This window comes from Pelophylax lessonae, assembly GCF_965119305.1.
Source record: "Pelophylax lessonae genome assembly, chromosome: 4".
Classification (NCBI taxonomy): Eukaryota; Metazoa; Chordata; class Amphibia; order Anura; family Ranidae; genus Pelophylax; species Pelophylax lessonae.
The window spans coordinates 92314223-92329512 of record NC_138771.1 but is presented as its reverse complement, the minus strand read 5'-3'; positions in this window follow the sequence as shown (position 1 = coordinate 92329512).

Sequence of the window (15290 nt, the reverse complement as noted above, 5' to 3'; positions counted from 1 at the left end):
AGATTTTGGGCCATCCGCTTGCTATGGGCCACCTGAAAAAGAAATGGATGCTCCCAATTTTTTCTCTTGGTCACTCAGAAGTCAATGCGCCTGCACCGGCCCCGCTCGTCACTTCCGGTGCAAGCGCGGCATTCCCTGCTAAACAGCTTCTGGGCATGCAGGGATGACACGCCCACACCGGAAGTGACGAGCGGGGCCGGTGCAGTGCATTCTGGGAGAAGAGGACACGGAAGAGGACGCAGAAGAGGACGCGCTGGCTTCAGCTGCCCACATCCGAGATGGCAGCGCTGGAGAAGAAAGTGTTTCTTCTAAAAGGTAAGTGCGACCCGGGACAGTTCAGAGGCTATCCATTGTGAAATGTACTAGCCCTGACAGTCCCGGGGTATTTTATCTAAATTTCACCCCCAAGGCCGGAACTCCGCTTTAAAGCCGAACTCAAGTCAAACAGTTTTTAGTCATGTCTGTGGTGTTAGTTACCTCAGCTGCAGATGTGAGAGCTGGGAATGGTTCACAGAATACAGTTCAAATAAAATAAATGAAAATACAATTCTAATAAAATGGGACTGCATTGTCCACATGGTTCAAAGTATCTTGATAAAATTATTTCTAAAAGTTTTTTTTTCCTCTGTGTAATCATTTCCATGTCTTTGACATTCACGCCAAGTGAATAGGGCCACACCGCAACCACCCTGCAGCCATGTGGTGCCTTTAGGGGTTAAAACAGGAGGTGAACAGGCAATATAATGCCTTCTGAAAATTGATACACCACTGATCGCTTTTCAGAGTGTCAAAGCAAGTGTGTATGAGCCCAAAAAAGATCTGAAAATGCAGGAGAAAAAGAAGTGTCCACAATGATAAATAATTATTTGCAACTGCCAGCATTGGGTCTTATGACATTCATCTGCTGTGTCTGGGTAAGGTGAAAAAACAACAGGGACAGTGCCATCATGTGGTGAAAATAAAGATGACACCATGATTGCAAAGTAATGAACTCCAGCAAAGCAACTCTATCAAAGGCATTATTATGGCATGCAAACCGTCCCAATAATAAAAATGACAAATCTTTTTCACACAGAAAATAAAATGGATGACCCTCTAATATGCTGCTGTCTGAGATATAGTTTGTGAGGCTCTAAATACACAGTCTAAACAGCTAGCACATTTTACTTAGATCCCATTTATAAAGCTGTGGCTCTACCACTGCTTTGCAATTAAAGGCTTCTCCAGCACATTCACAAAGCACTGCTGTGTGCTTAATAAATATGTTGTGTGCTTTGCTTGCTTCAGGACTCTGAAGAAAGTGAAGCCGATTTATTTTAATAAAAAGGGTGGAATGGGGGACAGTGTGCCATTAAAAAGGAAGAAGAACACCAGTATTTTGATCATTTGTGATAAAGCATATACTCTTCTGTGGCTGTACTAAACAAAGAGAGAGAGAATCTGCATGATAGAGATGTGAGAAACGACAAGAACAGCTCCTCTTTCTGATACTATTATAAGTTACAGTGGGGTAAAACTCAACAAACTGCTTGTATTCTGATTACTAATTTGTGTTTGCTATAACATTTTCATTTTCTAATGCAGTATGCGCACGCTTCATAGGTCAGCTTCAGTCATAACCCTGAATGCATGCCAAGTATATGCGTTTCCTCAATCGCAAAACTCACTTAACTCCTTTTGATGACAACCCTCTGCTATTGAATTATAATGTAACAATACAGTTTCCTATTATTTTGTAAAGAGTTGTGCACATTGTTAGCATTATATAAATCCTGTATAATAATATCACAGCAGCACAAGTATTCAGTATGTTCCCAGCATAAACAGGTTTACCAACCTATGCAAAAAAGCATAACTTCCCTTTCATATGGAGTAGAGCAGGTAATGTGACCGTAGCTGAGCAAGGAAAGACAGACAGACAGACAGGAACAGAACACCAGGACACAACAGACAGATAGGAACAGATTGCTAGTATACAATAAGTATACAGAGAGAAACACAGAGCCAGAACATAACAGACAAACAACCAGGATCACAGAGCCAGTATACAATAAATATAAAGACAGGAACACAGAGCCAGGATACAACAAATATACAGATAGGAACACAGACCTAGGATACAAAAAATAGACAGACAGTAACATAGTGCCAGTATATAGCAAATAGACAGACAGGAACACAGAGCCAGTATACAACAAATAGACAGACAGGAACACAGAGCCAGGACACAACAAATAGACAGACAGGAACACAGAGCCAGTATACAGCAAATATACAGACAGGAACACTAAGCCAGTATACAGCAAATATACAGACAGGAACACTAAGCCAGTATACAACAAATAGAAAGACAAGAACACGGAGCCAGTATACAACAAATAGACAGACAGGAACACTAAGCCAGGACACAACAAATAGACAGACAAGAACACGGAGCCAGGACACAACAAATAGACAGACAGGAACACAGAGCCAGGACACAACAGACAGGCAGGAGATGAATCATACCCAGGATCAGATGGCAGAGCTAGTACAGGAACGTAGGATCTTCAAGATGTGTGGGTGGGTGCAAAGTGACGCGGTGACAATAACGCAGACACACAACAGTAGAACTTGTATTGAAGTAAAGACAAACAGTTCATAACAATTATGGATACAAACAGCATTTAGCAGAGCGGATTTCAGCTGAACTGACAGTGTCTGTCTGGGGGGGTAAATTGTGGCCTGGTCATTCCAAGCCTTAACAGGAAGGTGTCTAAGGAGAGTGCGGAGCCCTGAGCTTTCTCTACCTACCTGGATCCTTTCCCTGCCACTAACACTGTCCCTGAAAGACCGGTCTCCTGTCTATACACTACCCGCAAGGTAATGTATGCCAATCCCAGGGGCCAGGGCCTCAAATAGACTCTGCCACACTCATGATGGCCACCAAAATCACATGGGCAACCAGCATCCAATTGATTCAGTGACTCAGGAAACCATAGAGGAACCAGATTCCTCATGACTACCTTTCTCTCTGCATAGGCGTTGCAGTTGATCGCCACCTGCAGTGGAGACAACAGACTGCACCTACCTACACACGGGTGCCTACACCAACACTAAAACAAACAGCATGGAGTGCATGAGACAATACAGACAACTCAGTGGCCGGTGAGCACAGAACCAGACACAGATCAGATGAAACAGTTCTTACAGGGAAAACACAACAGAGTTAAGACATTGAACAGAAACTCACACCATATTTGTGACAGCTGTAAAGTGTTGGTGGAGATTTCATTTTTATTTTGGTCTTCTGTGATGAAACTTACGCCCTTCCTGAAGTTCTCCTGAGGCTGTGCTAAACAAAGAGAGGGAGAATCTGGATGGAAGAGATGCCATGTACAGCTCATGCTTCTATGACAATCATAAGCCAGGGCTCAAAATATCAAGTCCTGGGCTACTAGCCAGGCCTTAAAGTGATTGTAAAGTCTGTTTTTTTCCTATAAAAACAACAACCATGTTATACTTACCTGCTCTGTGTAATGGATTTGCACAGAGTGCCACAGATCCTCCTTCTCTCGGGTCCCTCTTCTGTGATCCTGGCCCCTCCCTCCTATTCAGTGCCCCCACAGCAAGCAATTTGCTATGGGGGCACCGAGCCTAGTCATAGCTCCCTGTGTCCATTCAGACACAGAGCCCTGGCCCGGCCCCATCCCCTCTCCTCTAATTGGCTAGCTTACTTTGATTGACAGCAGCAGCAGCCAATCAGGAAGGAGAATCAGACAGCTGAGACACTTGTAGACATCGCTGGACAAAGAGGGACCTCAGGTAAGTATTAGGGGGGCTGGGGGGAGCTGCTGCACACAGAAGGTTTTTATCCTAATGTAGGGAATGCATTAACCACTTAAGATAAAATAAAATAAAATAACCACTTAAGGACTGGAAGGATTTGCCCCCTAATGACCAGGCCATTTTTTGCGATTCGGCACTGCGTTACTTTAACTGATAATTGCGTGACCATGCGACCATGTACCCAAATAAAATGTCCTTTTTTCCCACAATAGAGCTTTCTTTTGATGGTATTTCATCACCTGTGTGATTTTCATTTTTTGCGCAAAAATCAAAAAAAGAGCAACAATTCTGGAAGAAAAAAAACAATATTTTTCACATTCTGCTATATAACATTCCCCAAAAAAATAAAAATCATTTTTTTTTCTTCCTTATAAGCCAATTTGTATTTTGCTACATATTTATGGTAAAAAAAAAAAAAAAGCCCAAAAAGTGTATTTTGATTGGTTTGCGCAAAGGTTATCGCGTCTACAAACTAGGGGAGAGATTTATGTAATTTTTTTTTTTTTAATAGTAATGGTGGCGATCTGTGATTTTTAGTGGGACTGCGACATTGCGGCGGACAGTTTAGACCCCTAACTGACATTTTTTCCGCTTTTGGGGGGACCAGTGACATTACTACAGTAAACAGTGCTAAAAATATGCAATGTTACTGTAATAATGACACTGGCAGGGAAGGGGTTAACACCAGGGGTAATCAAAGGGTTAAATGTGAGCCTAGGGGATGTTTTCTAACTGTGGGGGGGGGGGGGGATGGGCTTGTGGAATCAACACAGAGACATGTGATCCTAAATAGGAGTATCACAGGCTCTCTGTGTTCATTCCAGAGAGAACAACGGTCTGCTGTGTTTACAACAGCAGACCGTCGTTCTCCCTTCACGGGGAGCGATCGCGGGTGCCCGGCGGCAATCGATGCCGCCAGCCCCGTGGATCGGCTACCCCGCTTCCTAATAGGAGTGGGCGCCCATCAGGAATATATATAATATTATTTATATATATAATACTATATATATAGCATAATAATAATAATAATACAGCAGTGCAAGTATTCAGTTCCTTTCCGCAATAAACAGGTTTAGGGATCCATACAAGAGAGCACAACTTCTCTTTCACATGACCTAGAACAGGCAATGTGAGACGGGAAAAGACAAAGTGCCAGGATACAACAGCAGACAGAAAAAGAGTCATTACACAGCAGGTGGGCTGACAGGTAGAGAACACCAGGACAAGACAAACAGACAGACAGGATAGCAGCATGTTAGAGAGTCATTCATTTTTGTTTATGTGTGGACAAAACATTTGTCATGTTTTTTACATTGGGACATTTGCATGGTAAATTAATGTTTTTATAGAATTGCTTTGTTGGAGTTCATTGCCATGCAAACCGAGCCACATGCCTGATGAAGGGGTCCTGCAAGGCTCCGAAACGTTGCTGCTTGCTGTAATAATGTAACCACTGAATAAAGCTTTGAACCTATTTTTGGAGACCTATGGTGTGCTGGTGACATTTCTCACTCTGATTGTTCACGGTTCCAGCCAGTGGTCACTTCAGCACTCGCTTATACACACAGCCACTTCTACAGAAACGTGCATGTTGAGAACAGTGCATTGGCATTACCATGTGAAGGTGGTATCATCTTCATTTTGACTACATGATGGCCCTGTCCTTAATTTTATGTCACCCTTCCTAGTGACTGCGATCTAAAACATCTTAGGAAAGATGCTGTAGGGCAGTCGCCAACCTTTCGGACCTCATGGACCACTAAACTCACAATTTTGAATCCCACAGACCACGAACCTGAATTTTACATGCCCTACACACACAATGCCCTGGCTCTCTGACCTCCTCCCCCTGGATCACACAGCTTCATTATACACACAATGCTCCAGGTATCTGCCCCCCTCCCCTTGTATCACACTGCTGAATTATACACACAATGCTCCAGGTATCTGCCCCCTCCCCCTGTATTACACTGCTGAATTATACACACAATACTCCAGGTCCCTGCCCCCCTCCCCCTGAATCACACTGCTGAATTATACAAACAATGCTCCAGCTCTCTGCCCCCTCCCCCTGGATCGCACTGCTGCCTTATACACACAATGCTCCAGCTCTCTACCCCCTCCCCCTGAATCGTACTGCTGCCTTATGTACACAATGCTTCGGCTCTCTGCCCGTCACCCCCTGGATTGCATTGCTGCCTTTTGCACACAATGTTTTGGGCTCTTCTATCCCCCTGGATTGCACTGCTGCTTTATAAACACAATGCTCCAGGGCTCTGCCCCCCTCTCCCTGGATCACACTGCTGCTTTATACACACGATGATCTGGTTCTCTGCCCCCCTCCCCCTGGATCACACTGCTGCCTTATACACACAATGTGCTGGCTCTCTGCCCCCTCCCCCTGGATTACACTGCTGCCTTATACACACAATGCTCTGTCTCTCTGCCCCCCTCCCCCATGATCACACTGCTGCCTTATACACATAATGCTCCGGCTCTCTGCCCCTCTCCCCCTGGATCGCACTGCTGCTTTATAAACACGATGATCTGGTTCTCTGCCCCCCTCCCCCTGGATCACACTGCTGCCTTATACACACAATGTGCTGGCTCTCTGCCCCCTCCCCCTGAATTACACTGCTGCCTTATACACACAATGCTCTGTCTCTCTGCCCCCCTCCCCCATGATCACACTGCTGCCTTATACACACAATGCTCCGCCTCTCTGCCCCTCTCCCCCTGGATCGCACTGCTGCTTTATACACACGATGCTTCTGGTTCTCTGCCCCCCTCCCCCTGGATCACACTGCTGCCTTATACACACAATGTGCTGGCTCTCTGCCCCCTCCCCCTGAATTACACTGCTGCCTTATACACACAATGCTCTGTCTCTCTGCCCCCCTCCCCTATGATCACACTGCTGCCTTATACACACAATGTGCTGGCTCTCTGCCCCCTCCCCCTGGATTACACTGCTGCCTTATACACACAATGCTCCGCCTCTCTGCCCCTCTCCCCCTGGATTGCACTGCTGCTTTATACACACGATGCTTTTGGTTCTCTGCCCCCCTCCCCCTGGATCACACTGCTGTCTTATACACACAATGTACTGGCTCTCTGCCCCCTCCCCCTGAATTACACTGCTGCCTTATACACACAATGCTCTGTCTCTCTGCCCCCCTCCCCTATGATCACACTGCTGCCTTATACACACAATGCTCCGGCTCTCTGCCCCTCTCCCCCTGGATCGCACTGCTGCTTTATACACATGATGATCTGGTTCTCTGCCCCCCTCCCCCTGGATCACACTGCTGCCTTATACACACAATGTGCTGGCTCTCTGCCCCCTCCCCCTGGATTACACTGCTGCCTTATACACACAATGCTCTGTCTCTCTGCCCCCTCCCCCATGATCACACTGATGCCTTATACACACAATGCTCCGGCTCTCTGCCCCTCTCCCCCTGGACCACACTGCTGCTTTATACACACGATGATCTGGTTCTCTGCCCCCCTACCCCTGGATCACACTGCTGCCTTATACACACAATGTGCTGGCTCTCTGCCCCCTCCCCCTGGATTACACTGCTGCCTTATACACACAATGCTCTGTCTCTCTGCCCCCCTCCCCCATGATCACACTGCTGCCTTATACACACAATGCTCCGGCTCTCTGCCCCTCTCCCCCTGGATCGCACTGCTGCCTTATACACAATGCTCCGGCTCTTTGCCCCAATCCCCCTGGATTGCTCTGGTGTGTTTTACACAGAACTGACTCTCTGCCCCCCGCTCCTCTGCACTCTGCATTACACTGCTGCCTTACACAGACTCATCATTGGATCTTACCTCCTTATCCAGCCATGTGCTCTAACTCTGTGCTCCCTCCTACAGTCTGTGATCAGCACTACCATTGGAAGTCCCCTCCTTTTTCACATTGAGCTCTCTGCACTTTTCCCACACTATATCCTCCCTGTGAGTTCACAGGAACTGGAACTACAGAGGAGGCATCAGGTATCAATGCTCGCTGACAGTATTGACAGTCAGCGCGCATTGGGAACAACACTGGAAACATTGGGCCCTATACATCTGCCACAATGTTGATTTGTGGCAGAACCCCTGGGGCCCACCAAAATGTTCTGGTGGACCAGTAGTGGTCCACCGACCACTGGATGCCGACCACTTTTGTAGGGGACTCGTCATAGCTTTATTTCTTTACATACAATGCTAGGTTATTAGTCCTGTACTGTGTATGGTGATATTGACAAACCTCTCACAGCCCACCCACAATGGAGCCTAATCTTTGCAGTGCAGGGGGAGGGCACTTCAAGGAAACATTTTATCATTCCTGGAGTTCAGCTTTAAGATTGTAAAGTTAGAAGTACTTAATGTACAGATGTAATACTTCTACCATTTATTCTGCCATACATAAGGACTTCCATTTTTATGTTGTAGTGTTATATACAGTTAGGAACAGCAGTGAGTGTTTGTCTGAAAAGGCCTGGCATACATGTTGTATGTAATGTGAAAACCTTGCTACTGCTGTGCCTGGTAAGAACTGATATACTTAGCATACTTAGTGAGCCTTATGCCTCGTACACACGCATCGATAGTTGGCCGTGAATTTTCGGCCAACGTCCGATCTGCCGATTTTCCGCTTGTTAGTATGATGCTTTCGACAACCGACTCTGACTTTTCGGCCGAACAAAATCTGGTGTGCAGGCTATAAAATTTTTGTTGGCCGTCAACAGAACGGCCGATTTTCCGTAAGTCAGTACAGATTTCGGCAGACAAAAATCTGATGAGCAAGACTGGGCATGCTCAGAGAAGAAAAAACACACGGAAAGTAAACCAGCACATGACATCACTTCTGAAGTTGGTTTTTGTTGGCCGAGAAAATTCGTGTGCAGTCTAGAGCACATTTCAACCAACACAACAACACTGGACAAAAGACAAATCGTTGCGTGTGTACGAGGCATTAGACCAGTCCTTTACAGGGTCCTCTCAAAAGGCTCATACACACGATAAGAAAACTGGAAATAATATTTAGATTGGCGAACGATTTTTGGATCGTTAGTATAGTGCTTTCGACAGCCAGTTAGGAATTTTCGTACTTAGCTGAATGTGCAGGATATAACATTTTTATTGTACGTTAACACAACGTCTGATTTCTGTTTAATTAGTACAGTTTTTGTCTGGAAAAAATAGTAAGAGCAAGACTAGGCATGCTCGGGAATGAAAGAACACATACAAAACAATTCAACACATGACATCACTTCTGAAGTTGAATTCTGTCATATGAGAAGTTTCGTATAAAAATAGCTTCTTCATCTTCGATATGAGACTAGCAGACAACAAAAAAAAAAAATTAGTCCGATAATCTGATCGTGTGTACGAGGCTTAAGATGCTTCAAGTCATGGTTGCAGGTTCGCCTCCTCATGTGCAATTCAGGGTCAATAGCCCTACACTGCCCATAATGACTCCATGGGACCATTCACAGCCCACCCACAGCCCAGAGTCCGCAGGAGTCAGGAGTAAAGTAAGTAATACACCCTACTCCTGCACCTCTAGATTTACCAAGCAATTAACACCTGCAATGTGGGAGGGGGGAGTCACTTGAAGAGTACATTTTATCCCCTTCCTAGAGTTAAGATTTAAAGAAGTATTAATCCCAAAAGCAAATATTTATTATGAGACAAACCACTAGATGGTGAGCTTTTATTTATTTATTTATTTATTTATGTGAAACCTTTATTCCTAAAAGGAAAAAAAAAATAAAAAATTAGCTGTAACTGACTATAAAGTGTGAGCTGGTGTTTTGGCCTAAATTTGTTAATGGTTCTAAATCTTCTAATCTATTTAACACTGATAGTAATACAATGGGAGCAGCGCCCAAAATTAAATACATATATAAAAAATATGCAAATATACAAAAAACAGTATAGACAAAAGTCCCAAAGTCTTAGATGGAGTTGACGGAGGAGAGGGAGGAAACCAGTCCAGACCATCCAATCACCAGTGTGTAGTGGGGAAAAGATATGATCACCCAAAAGTGACAGTCTTGGATGATCTGAACTGGTTTCCTCCCTCTCCTCCGTCAACTCCATCTAAGACTTTGGGACTTTTGTCTATACTTTTGTCTATACTGTTTTTTGTATATTTGCATATTTTTTATAAATGTATTTCATTTTGGCACTGCTCCCATTTTATTACTATCAGTGTATGGGTTTGTAATCTACCTATTGAGCTGGCTGCCTATGCTATCTTGATGTAATTCTGAGCGCAGGTATCTTTCTCCCTTTTTTTTATATATTTAACACTACTCTCCCCCACAGACTGACAACGCTGTTGTCAGCTGTGCCTCCTGTCCTCATTCCTCCAGAGTTGCGTTTCACTTATATACTGTAGGAGGCGTGTTACTGGCCAGATCACCAGAGGAAAACAGAGGGGAAAAGCCAAAGAAAACATAGCTAATGCAGCCACCGCATCTAATGATTGGTCAGATACAAATAATTACATTTTGGTGTTGGGTTCTGTAGCGGAGTAGCAGTATGATCCACGATATCTCCACTGGTAGTCAGGCACAGCATACAATAATCCTGGTAGCGTATGATATTCCCAACCCTCCAATAACCAGACGACACATAGCTTGGAGGTCAAACACTAGAATGCCTTGTTTATTGGAAAAACAAGGGATCTACACTCTGCCAAAACCCCTCCCTCTTCGAGCCATTCCACACACAAAGCTGAACATCCCATAATAACCTTACTCTGCCAGACAGAAACAATAGGACAATATAAGGCAGGTATTTAACAATAACAAACCCCCACCCGTCTCCTGAGGGACACTGCTCAGACGTATGATAGTCCCAAGTGAAAGAGTTCTCACTCTCTCCACACAACCCACACTACAAACCCTTGGTTCTTAAAGGTATACACATGCAATGAACATAATGCATACACGAAGGACAATATACAGTGGCTGTGTTTGCCACAGGTTCTATACCACTTTAAGCATTTAAAAAAAGCTGCTTTTTGGGTAAGTTGGCAATGTCTACAAAGAGACAACAAAAAAACAAGTTTAGTATTTATATATTTCGATATAATGTGATCTTTCCTCTATTATATATGTCAGCAATATAGAAAGCGGACTGACATGGTCAACATGAAGCTTCTGTTATTTCAAATTGTGAATACTAAAGTTCATTTTCTGTCTGCAATAAAAGTTATTTAATATGTAAACTGACCATATATTTAGCAAAATACAGCTGATATGACCTTTCTTATAATGAGCTTGGAAGATTAAGGTTACAAGAAGCCTTAGGCCAAGTATAGATTGGGAACTTCCAATTATTTTACCAGCGCAATTGTCACGTTCCCTACCGAGTGCATTAATCTCATCTAATTGTGTTGTCCAACGTTGTCTATTTTGCTTTATAATACAAATTCATTTTTAACTGTTTCTTGATGTAAAAACTTTTTGTAACAAACAGTGCAGGTATAATCCAAACTCTACTACTAATTTTAAGTCTAAAAACCCAGGCTGAAGTAGAATTTTGTTTTTAGTACAAAGAAGAAAACTTTCAACATCTGAAAAGTTATTTTTATTGCTTTCATGAACTCCATAGAGATAATTTCCCTTCGGGTTTGGACAGCAGCTTTGTTAAAGTGGTTTAAAAGGCAAAAGATTTTTTTTTTTTTTTCATCTCAATGCATTCTTTGCATTAAAGCGTAACTCCACTTTTGTTGAGAAAAAAAACATCACCCCCTGGGTGATCTCTGTACATTACAAGGATTTTAACAAACTTTGTTGCAGATTCCTGCCTTTTGTTATTCTAAAGAAATCCCTGTTTCTTCCTCTGTGCATCTTTGCTGAGTGGGTCAAATGGGAGTGGTTTCATAATTATCTATCAGCTGTGGCAGCTGCAGGGCTCTAATGAGGGAAGCTGCTGGGCCTGCATCCCTTTAGACATGTTTCTATTGGGAGAATCTCACCAAAATGAATTTTTTGTTGCAGGGGATGCCTGAAATCTGACTTGTATCTTAGTGCAGACTTCTGGGAAAATTAGTGAGCCAATCACACAAGCAGGAAATTATGTTTCTAGGGTGTGGTCAGTATACATTCTGTGTACAGAACAACTGCAGGTAGCCATATTGCATTGCATTTTCAGAACATTACAACAGCTGCAGATTGAAAATTAAATGTCATTTTTAATAACAGTCAATTACAATATGATTTGTGTCGCAATTGTATACGCTATCTAGTTTGAGGTTCTGCCAATCACAGTCTGTTTCAGAAGTCTCCAGTCTGTGTCTAGTGTTTATATTTGCTTAGAATTACAGGGAGGTGATACCCCCATCAATCAACATGTAATAATTCCATCCCCATAGTGTTGAACTGTTTAGTGGACATGGAGGATGAGTTGGGCAGTATGTCCAAATGACATAAGTGCATACTCCCACATGTTTAAATCTATAGTCATGTGGGCTGCAAAATAAGAAAAAAGGAGGGAACGAACAGCTTAGAAGGGAACTGAAACTGGAGCATGCTCAGTAGATGTGGCAATGGCTGGTCCACATAATCACGTGCTGCGGTTGGGACACAGACAAGGAGGGAGGGATAGAGAACAGCTGGTTATACCAGTTTTTTTGCAGAAAATAGAAAATGAATACCATAGTGGCTTAGTGAGTATAAACAGCATGAAATACAGCATGTACTGACAGTTTTTAATGATATGAGTTTAAGGGCACCTTAAAGTAGAATTAAAGTGTTTGTAACCCTAAAAAAATAAAAAAATTGATGCAGCTACTTCTTTAAAGCAGTGAAATATGTTTGTGAATATTACAATTTTATTCAGTCCTGCCTGTGTTGTACAATACCTGGTTGATCCTGCCTGTGCACCTCCTCTGCCGATCCATGCTAGCGTGGTCAGTTTATGTCTTGTGACATGCCGCTGCTAACACAGGCACGCTGTGCTAGAATGTGCCTGTATCTTTCGTTGTCTGTGGAAAGCCACATCTAGCCACCCATGCCCCCCCCCCCCCCCCAGCCGCTCTCTTCTTCTCATTGCAATCGGCTGGGGAAAGGAGAAGGGGCTGACTGTGTTTCATTGTTATAGAACTGCAGGCGCTCGGCGGCAACATGATTTCCTGCAATGATGTCATGTCCTGCTTTCTTATATAATATACCTACTGCGCCTCGTAATGAATTAAAATATAAAATTGTAGCAAAGAAGCAGCTGACACAATATTGTGAAATAAACAATAAAAAAACAATATAAAAGTGGTGCAGCGCTTTTCAAATAACAACAAAGGTCCACATCCAGAGAGAGAACCCCAGTCGAAAGCAAAGAGCGTATCTTCAACCATTATGTGAGGACCACCACCGACACCCAATCACACAGCCTCTTACCATATAACATAGACCCTCACTACAAGATCTATATACATCAGACAAAGGTGATAATGGAACCTCCAGTACTTCTCTAGCGAACCTCTCCACAGACATACCATATCATGTGGAGGTAAATAAAACACTCAAACCAATGCTTGCATCATAGCTTAGACATAACATCATCACCTTAAAGCGGAGTTCCGGCCCCAAAATCGACATAGTCGATTTTGGGCCATCCGCTTGCTTATGATCACCTGAAACAGAAATGGATAATTACGATTTTTTTTTTTACTTACCTTGTAATTGCAGAAAAATATACTCACCTTTCTTCCACTTCCTCCCTTAGCGGCCGCGGCCCGTGCCGTCACTTCCGCTTTGCAATGATTCCTGGGACCTGAACGTCATCACTCCCAGGAATCAATGGGCCTGCACCGGCCCCGACGTCAGTTCCGGTGCAGGCGCTGTCATACCTTGCTAAACAGCTTCTGGGCATGCCCAGAAGCTGTGCAGGGATGACGCTGCTGCCCCGGAAGTGCCGGCGGGGCCGGCGCAGTGCATCGTGGGACCGAAGAGGACGCAGAAGAGGACCGCGCTGGCTTCAGCTGCCCAAACCTGAGATGGCAGCGCTGGAGAAGACATTTTCAAAGTAAGTATTTCTTCTAAAAGGTAAGTGCGAACCGGGACAGATCAAAGCTATCCAGTGTGGAATGTACTAGCCCTGACTGTCCCGGGGGTATTTTCATTGAAAATTTTTTTTGGTGGCCGGAACTCCGCTTTAAGTCCACATACGTAAATTCACAATGCTCGTAGGCCTTCCTGTTTGATCAAAGGATAGACATTTGTGGTCAGAACCAGTTGTTGGTTCAAACTGGTTCTGACCACAAATGTCTATTCTTTGATCAAACAGGAAGGCCTACGAGCATTGTGAATTAAGGTATATGGACTTAAGCAGATGATGCTATGTCTGAGCTATTAAGCAAGCATTTGTTTGAGTATTTCCTAAATATTAGTAGGGAAATCTATCCTAAATTGATCGAAAAAACGTACAACGCATGTGCATTGATCATGGATCAACAATAAATGTGTAATTTATGTAATTAATCATCGATAATATGTGAACAAGTGTGGAGATGCTAATATACCGCACATACTATATAAATAAATACCCGTGCAAAACTGACACTGTTTGGGAAGAGCTGAGTCACTTAAAACTGTAAAGACTGAATAATGTTGACAAAGATAAAGAACAGAAAACCGCACTCCTCAAAATCACTAAGTTTACCAAATCCGTAAAGTGCTATACTTAAAATACAAGTGAAAAAAAAAAAAAGTCCTCACTCCTAGCACAAATCCTCTACTCCTCAATTTCCCCTTCAAGCACAAATCCCCCCCCCCCCCCACTCCAAATCCCTACTCCCAGCACAAATTCCCCTCCTTCAATCCCCCATCTTAGCCTCACCTTATACCACAGTGCCAAGGAGCAGCCACCCCTCCTGCCCACTTCTTGTCCCGGGCCTGCTTGTGAGCACAGATTTGTGGATTTTGTTCATCACCAAGTCCCCATTTTAGTATTGTTTCACAGCAACCACTTTATTATACATCACAGCAAGCACTTTTTTTTTGAATGGCAAGCAATTTATTAAGGACTTTATGGACTTTTCAATATTAATTTTTTGTGTACTGCACAGAGCACTTTTTTCGGATACCACATAGCACTTTTTTGGGTGTCACATTTGATTATTTATTATAAGTTACTGTATTCACTTGTATTTTAAGTTTAGCACGTCATACATTTAGTATACTTAGTGATTTTAAAGGGGTGTAGTTTTCTATCCTTTATCTTTGTCAATACTGTACATACTAGCACATTATGGGTAAAAGCTAACGGGGGAATTTTTTAATTCCACTTTAAAAACACAATAAACTACAGAGCACAGATGTGGACCAGCCACTTAGGAAAAATTGTATTTCTGCTTGAAATGTATTTTCATGATTTCAAACTTCATGTGTTTTAAACCCAAGTTGAATAGGCTCTAAATACATTAAATTTGTATTTTTTTTATTTAATATCAC